This window comes from Egretta garzetta, unplaced genomic scaffold, assembly GCF_000687185.1.
Source record: "Egretta garzetta isolate BGI_Z169 unplaced genomic scaffold, ASM68718v1 scaffold370, whole genome shotgun sequence".
NCBI classification, from domain to species: Eukaryota; Metazoa; Chordata; class Aves; order Pelecaniformes; family Ardeidae; genus Egretta; species Egretta garzetta.
Window position 1 is genome coordinate 579,856 of NW_009258292.1, and position 6,873 is coordinate 586,728.

General features: G+C 40.4%; 1 long non-coding RNA gene across 1 annotated transcript; it reads left to right on the plus strand.

Annotated features, from left to right (window-relative positions):
* Positions 1 to 414: 414 nt before the first annotated feature.
* Positions 415 to 6,013, plus strand: LOC118452160. Its single transcript, XR_004841825.1, has 3 exons — positions 415 to 686; positions 4,999 to 5,180; positions 5,632 to 6,013. It is a non-coding gene; the product is annotated as an uncharacterized LOC118452160 (long non-coding RNA).
* Positions 6,014 to 6,873: the final 860 nt, after the last annotated feature.

Sequence of the window (6,873 nt, forward strand, 5' to 3'; positions counted from 1 at the left end):
CCCCTTCGTGAGCACCTGTATCGTTAAGAAGCAGAAACGGTGATGTGGTACTCAGCACCTCTCTGAACACATGACAGAGTTCATAGAGATGAATCGTTTTCCCACAAATTCAGCGGCCCCTTAGAACGCATGGCCCAAACCTTGGCCAAAGTGGCCTTTCCTTGTTCCATGGGACAGAAATCCCAATTCTTGGATTTTTTTGTAAAGCAAAATTGTATTTCAATTTTGTTGGCTTGTTTCATTAGCCATATAATGGGTTGTGTTAAAGACAGTGAAATGAGCTGGAATGAAATTATTTCAATAGGAATTCACTTTCTATACATTTTTTCAAGGTCTTACTATGCGCCTGTCTGTATTTTTAAGTGCCAGAACACCTCTGTAAGCCTAGTGCCTAATGGATTCACTGGCTTTCAGTGGAAGTGAAAGGGCTCTTCTGTTCAAATTGGACTGCAAGATTGGGGTCTTTGTAAAATAAAATTCCTACTGGATGGATCAGGAGTGTCTGCATTTTCCTTATATAGAGATCAGAATAATTTTTATTTTTTTGAAAAGTGACAGGGAGTTTTATATTTCAGATCTAATGAAATAAGACTTACTTTAATTTTCTTTTCAACCTATCACAGGAACAAGAATTTCATCCACAGTTGCTGAATTTTTCAAAGTGAAGGAAAAAGGACGTTACGTAGGTAAGATTATTCAGTCTGGTTCTATTTGAATCTACTGAACTTCCTTCTATTTGACAAAATGTAAAATTAATGTTTTTGGAATCTAGGGACTTCAATAACCTAAGAAAATTAAAAAATAAAGGGAGTTTTACTGAACTGAAATGAAATAGGTTGTTAGAAGAAAATCAGCCTCTGGTGAAGGGAAGGGAAGAAAAATGATAAAGAGAAATCACATTGACAGAAACCTCAAACATTATGGAAACAAGTAGGTCAAAAGAGTTGTTCAAAACAATATACCTTTGGGGTATATATTATCAAAAGCTCCATTAATTCTTTAGGCAGAAAGACACCTGAGATCAGATGCAAATTTATAGCTAACCATTAAACAACTACTTGGGTGATGGCAAAAGAGAGAAAATATATACAGTGCAGAAAATGAAACCAAGTGATTATTAGAATTAAAAGACATCATCCCAAAATAATATAAAAATAAATGTAAAATAAAATAAATGCACTTGATATTTCAAAGCAAACTTAAGCCTCAGTGTTTGGGAATAAAGCTCTGTGGTGTAGACCTTCTGTAGAAATTTGATGATTAAATCTTAAGGTCTGGGAAAGGGAATTAAAACCAGTGTCAACCACCCGGACTGTAGAGAAGAACTTAATTTTTTTTAACTAACTTTGATGGACTGTGGACTGCTGGAGAATGGAGCAAAATAGAGGTTATGCAGTAAAGCAACAGTCAGGCAGAGACGAGCGTCAAGTAGAACTACACACACATTGTGAATGTGGCAAGAGATAACAGAAAGCCTTCTCTTCCCTTCAGAGGTCACTGAGACCCCCCTATAGCTTTAAGAAGAGAGGGGCCAGAAGATGTAGGCAACAAAGAAGAAAAGGGGTTATACAGGAGGCCTAAGGGTGACTTGCACTGTGCATCTCTTGTATGATGGTAGAGATCCTCGGCTCGGATGAACTCCGTGGGAGTTGAGGCCGGGTAGCGCCTTGCACTTGGAAGGCCAGACCAATGGTGGAGAAGGCCAGAGACAAACAGTTAAAGGGCTCGCACATGTTTGTTTGCTGAATGCTGGCAAATCGCTTAAATGGTAAAACAGTGCAGCCTAATGACTGCTCTGTAGTAAAGTGAAGGAACTATGTCATCTAGGTAAGAGACTGACCTACTTAATCAAATACTTTTGGGAAGACTTTTTAAATATCAAAAGCCTTTTCCACACAGTGTTAGGATTATGAGATCAGGCATTCAATAGTCAGGAGTTCCCAAAGGGAAAGCAGTAAGCTCAGCCCTGTTGTATTCCACCGTGGGGAAAATATTACGCAGATGGAGCAGGAGGCAAGGTACTTTGCTAGAGCAACATGGCCATGTGGAATTGCATGTCCCTGAGGTCCTGGGCTGGCATCATTAGGGCCAAGTTGCAGCAAGGCTTACATGCTGGTGAAGGGACAGTGCACTTTTTACCACTCCATGTCATGGATGGCAGCCCAGGGGGATGAGCCAGGATCCTTGGAGCTATTTGAACTCCCATTTTGTCTCTCTGTAGCTGTGCTGCCCTTAGAGAAGTGAGGGAATGGAGGAGGAAACAGTATCCAAAAAATGTCCCTGTCCCTCATATGACCCCTGCTGGACTCAGGGAAAATAGGCATCCAATGCTTAACAGTATGGGACTGCCCCTTCTAATGCTGTTCTTAAATTTGCTGCCCTTATACCAAGATACTTAGAAAAGTCCACAAAGAGTAGAAGAGAGATTTTTGGAGAGGGACACCTGGAGGGAACTCAAGTTCTTGAGTAGGTGAATATTTTTTATGGCTGTGCCAGGACGTCATACATATCTTTTTCTTTTTTTTTTTCCCCCTCTGAAGTTTTTGACTTTAGCAGCTTACAAATACTGTTGGTTTTGTGGGCCGTGGCATGCTGACCGAACAATCCATTCCAGCTCCCCTCGATATTGCTGGCAGAGTCATCTCTGACTTTTAAAGCAGCATGGCCTTTGCCAGCAGTGCGCAGCTGTGTACGCCTCGGGTATAAGGGAATTCCCTACTCACGTGTCAACAACGCAATTTCTGAACAGCCAAATGTGCAAATGGTGTAGAGGATAACAGACCACCTGGTGGAAAAAGGGCCTGCCCAGGGAACTGTGGTGTGAAACGTACGCTCGTAAGAGGAATACATCAGTTCTCTCAGTATATTTTGGATCAGAATCTTAGTGAGATGTTGAACACCTTGAGCTATCAGTGACCTCAGCAGAACTTAATGTTGCAACCAGCAGGGTACTGCTTTAATAGGACAAATAGGGGCGCAGGTGTAGTAGAAGGTGGTTTTATTCAGTCAAATGTAAGTGGAATAAAAGCAGGCAGAAACTGCCAGAACTGGGTAGCCATTCTCCGTGGAATTTTTTCTTCCATTTAATAGAAATTTGCAGAGTGGCAACCCCTTCTCCCAAACAGTTTCCTTCTCCATTTTTATAGCTCTACAATATGAAGGAAATAACTTAACATGAACATGACTATGTTCCTTTTATTTATAAGAATAAACCCCTTTTCTTTCAGCTGCAGAGCCTTTATTGCAAGAGTAAACAAGAAAAGAGTGATCAATTTTAAACTGATAAACAGTGAAAATTTTCAGTGGGTAGAGTAAGTTGTGTTGAGGTGATTTGGTGAGAGCAGATTGGGAGAAAGCCAGCACTTCTGTTTATTGAGCTTTTCTAATTAAAAGTAGCCTCACAAAGCCTTGTTGATTAGCTTTTTTTATTAACAACAAATTGTGTACTGTGGTATGCACATATGCATATTGACAGTTAAATCTGAACTTGTTCTCTCCCACCCATGAATATGTATGCAGGTACTAATGGCTTTACAAACAGAAACAGCTTAAAAACCCAGGGAGAGTCTGGCTCAGGCAGAGCTTTTCCTGCTTACTTTGTTGTCTGTTGGATCATAGGCTTATTAAAATACAGCTATCATTGGGTAAAATTCTCAAGTGAGATTTGTCCAAGAGGTTGCTTTGCGTAAGTACAGAGAGCAATGATGAGCTTGCAGTCAGGAAGAAAGAAATAAGTGTAAAAAGATAAATGCAATCATATAATTGGATTACATGAGTGTATTACAAGTAGTCTGTCTTAGAAAAGATTGGTAGGTATAGACTTTCCACACTTATTTCTTTTGGTACATGGGTCTTACAAGGAGGAAGGAAATATCCCTTTCCTTCCTCTCTGCTTCGAAGGCATGCAGAACCCTCTCTAGGCCATACCCACAACCAAAGCAGAACCTTCTGTAGGCCATAGCTTTTATTTACTGTAATCTGATTGCCAAAGACACAATTCAGCTGACAATGGTACATTTGCGTGATGATAGACTTGCCAGCCTTGCCTGATGGGAAGGGAGATTCTGGTTGGAGAAAGTGTAAGGGAAATATTAAGCACCAAGTGACAACTCTTTGAGTTTTGAACTCCAGATCATGTCGTACAGGGTAGGATGTTTAAAGCATCCTCTCAGCACAGAAAAAGTACAGCCCGTGTGAGAAAAATGAGAAAGTCTAAAATAAGTAGGCCAAACCCATATTGGTGGGTCCATGGTCAAGTACAAAGGGTTACTGTGGGCAAGTTACTGCTAGATGTAGAAAGGAGAAGCCTATTAAGCTTTGGGAAACTCTTTCTTATATTCTCTACTGACCATGCTGCTGTCTGCTGAAGGAAGAACTTGAAAATTGTGTTGCTAGAGAAGTGTGCCGGGATTCCTCAGTGGTAGCTCTGTGCAGTTCATCAACTAAAGCCTCCCTTCCTCCCGTCCCCAAAGGCTGAAAGATAGTCGAAAGGGCTTTGATATGAACAGGGCTTAAAACACCCATCAGCTGGTATGCTACTGATATCATTTTAAGTGTTTTGCTTAAAAATACATAACTGTGAATATTGAACTCCTTAGACAACTCCTCTGAGGATGAATAAGGAAGCTTCAAATTCATCTGTTCTAAATAACTTAAGATGTAAAGTGCATGTTACCAGGGTACCCGTTCCTCTTCTTGTGGTAGAAACACGACGGGATACTTCTAGCCATATTGAAGGAGTGAAGCACCCGTCCTTGTCTAGAGTCTCCAAAGGTCCCCCAGGTGAATTTTATTTTGGAAGAGAATAAGAAAACTCTCTTCCATTTCGCATGAGCCTTCACTTCGTAACACAGGTGGAAACTTAGATTAACCTCATTTACAACCTTGACCTAAGTTGTAGGACAACTTTTCAAAATATTTCTCTAAGTAAAGGAAAATGTAAAGAATCTCCCATTACTGCTGCAGCTAAAGGATCCTTTCTGTTTCACTACATTCTAGGAGCTGGTGTAACTGGCGCATGCCTAATCCCGTCTTTTAGGAACTGGGAACAATGTGAACCTGCGAAAGGGAAAGGATTTTTGTGCTTCTCCTCCTCTTTGGCACCTGCAGGTGCCAGAGGCTGTGCACGTACTGGATGTCCCCTACTGCCACTGTAGTCACTCGGGGTCACGTGCATAGTGGTACGTCACGTCATCAGCACTACAAAATCCCTAAACATTTACTGGGAATATTAGACTTGCTGTTTCTGAAGTGAAGCTTATAAATTGCATCACAAACTAGCAGAAGACATGCAAGTACATTTGTAGATGTAAATTAAGCAAAATATGTTTATATCCATGTTATCTATTCATTGAAGGAAGAATCACCGCTCTCCTCCTTATCAAAATCGAGGGATCAGATAGCTGTCTCTCTCTTCTCAGATGATAATGCCATGATATAAATACTCTCCTATCATATAAAAAGACATGTGCCTCTCTGTCTCTTTGTAATGTTTCATCACATTTTTCATTCACTTAAAGTGTGTAGTAATTTCCAAATTGCAAGAGAATTTTTGTATTATTTGGGATGGGCGAGTCCGAGTTAAAATTAGCAACTCAAAGCTATTGCTTTAATTATTTTCTTTTCCAACAGAAACTTCAGCCTTCCAGCTACTTGTGAGGCAGTAACACGCCTGTACTCTCATGCCTGACTGACCGTGCCTCTGGTTTTTGCTGCTGTTTTTGAGGTAGTTGAAGAAGCAACACATTTACAGCAAATCAGGTAAATGATACGTCGGAGGAACATAAAGCTGTTTTATACAAGCACTCATAAAAGACTTTTCTCCCGGTAACAAATGGCATCTATGTCTCTTCCAGCAGAATATTCCTTACTCTGATTATCTAAATAAAACCCATGATTGTGCAGAGGAAGGATTTTTGAGTGCTACAAACAGAGGTCTGGACTTTTTTTTTTTCACCTGAAGTGCAATGCTGTCTCAGTGGGCTACTGAAACACTGTTTTCCTTTCATTTTGCACTATTTCATAATACAGCTATAAAAAGGAGTGTAACAATATTCTTGCATCGTAACTGCTTCCTGTAATGTAATGCATACCAAGTGTAGTCTATAGAAATACCATGAAACAAGAAGCCTCGATTTCAGCAAAAATAAAAGCAGTATTTAGGTGGAAGGATTGTTGTCGTTCTGTGTCCTTTCTTGTTGCTGGTGGCAGCTCACAAGTTTACAATATCCATTCTCACTGGTGTGCAGCACTGGCAAGTCTGCCCGATCCTGTACCTGTACAGTAAGCGCAGATTCAGGCAGCCAGAGCTGAAAAAGCAAACAAGCGCTTTATTTAACACGTATTTAAAATGGCATTTCTGTTGTCTGTGTGTTAGTGACTATGAAACAACAATCTTGATGTTTTTAATTAGTTCCACATGAACAACCTTGATAAACAGAAATAAATGCAGTTTATGGAATATGCTGTTAGGAGTAGCGGGTGTTCTTGGTCAGTGGTTCCTGGTATAAACTGGTTTCATTTACACAGACGTCTGTGGTAGGAATAGAAGTGTGTTCATACTTCTAAATGTCAAACACTGTTGCTTGTGAAATATTATTATGTGAAACTCAAGTAACGTGCCTTATGTGATTTTTGCCTGCTCAGTCCGTCTGTTTTATTGTGGAAGAAGGTAATAGAGTCGTGTCCCCCCGCTTCTAACTGCACTGTGCTATAAGACAGAATAAAATACCGTAAGTGCGACTGTAAATAGTTTCTCAGCATTTTTGTCAGCTTCTTCCAGGGCTAGGAGAAAGAACTGACACTCACTGGGAAACTAGCAGTCTTCCATTTCCATGTGGCAAAACTCTCATTGGCACAGTGGTTTTAGTTGTT